The 1,128-nt window shown below is 41.9% G+C and overlaps 1 non-coding gene across 1 annotated transcript; it reads left to right on the plus strand.

Moving 5' to 3' along the window:
* The first annotated feature begins 797 nt into the window (after window positions 1-797).
* LOC148562692 (small nucleolar RNA R71) lies at window positions 798-905 on the plus strand. The gene has a single exon (XR_015887409.1). It is a non-coding gene; the product is annotated as a small nucleolar RNA R71 (small nucleolar RNA).
* Window positions 906-1,128: the final 223 nt, after the last annotated feature.

A 1,128-nucleotide genomic window follows, 5' to 3' on the forward strand; every position in this document is an offset into this window, starting at 1 on the left:
GGATTCACGTCCTCTCCTCTCCTTACAGGTTCGGCCATGGCGCTTATGTCAATGGCCTTGCACTCTCCTTTTGGATTCTCTTCTGTATTGCTTGGGAGAGTACTAGGAGGGATTTCAGTGATCCTTTTACTCAGCTGGCCCACTTGTGCCTCCAGATTTCTAATGGAAGACCTTGTTTCATTCATGAAACTTACAGTGGCCTTAGATAGATCAGAGACTAGATTTGCTAAATTAGAAGCATTTTGTTCAGAGTTCTCTGTCTGTTGCTGAGTTGATGATGGAAAAGGCTTGCTATTGCTAAACCTGTTTCTTCCACCATTATTAAAGCCTTGTTGGGGCTTTTGATCCTTCCATGAGAAATTTGGATGATTTCTCCATGTTGAGTTATAGGTGTTTCCATAAGGTTCACCTAAGTAATTCACCTCTGCTATTGCAGGGTTCTCAGGATCATAGGCTTCTTCTTCAGAAGATGCCTCTTGAGTACTGTTGGATGCAGCTTGCATTCCATGCAAACTCTGAGAGATCATATTGACTTGCTGAGTCAATATTTTATTCTGAGCCAATATGGCATTCAGAGTATCAACCTCAAGAACTCCCTTCTTCATAGGCGTCCCATTACTCACAGGATTCCTTTCAGAAGTGTACATGAACTGGTTATTAGCAACCATGTCAATGAGTTCTTGGGCTTCTGCAGGCGTTTTCTTTAGGTGAATGGATCCACCTGCAGAAGTGTCCAGTGACATCTTTGATAGCTCAGATAAACCATCATAGAATATATCCAGGATGGTCCATTCTGAAAGCATGTCAGAAGGACACTTTTTGGTCAACTGTTTGTATCTTTCCCAAGCTTCATAGAGGGATTCACCTTCTTTCTGTCTGAAGGTTTGAACATCAGCTCTAAGCTTGCTCAACTTTTGAGGAGGAAAGTACTTGGCTAAGAAAGCCGTGACCAGCTTATCCCAAGAGTTCAGGCTGTCTTTAGGTTGAGAATCCAACCATAATCTAGCTCTGTCTCTTACAGCAAAAGGGAAAAGCATGAGCCTGTAGACTTCAGGATCTACTCAATTAGTCTTAACAGTATCACATATCTGCAAGAATTCAGTTAAGAACTGAAAAGGATCTTCAGAT

Source organism: Arachis ipaensis, chromosome B6 (assembly GCF_059453495.1).
Source record: "Arachis ipaensis isolate K30076 ecotype BB chromosome B6, ASM5945349v1, whole genome shotgun sequence".
Taxonomy (NCBI): domain Eukaryota; kingdom Viridiplantae; phylum Streptophyta; class Magnoliopsida; order Fabales; family Fabaceae; genus Arachis; species Arachis ipaensis.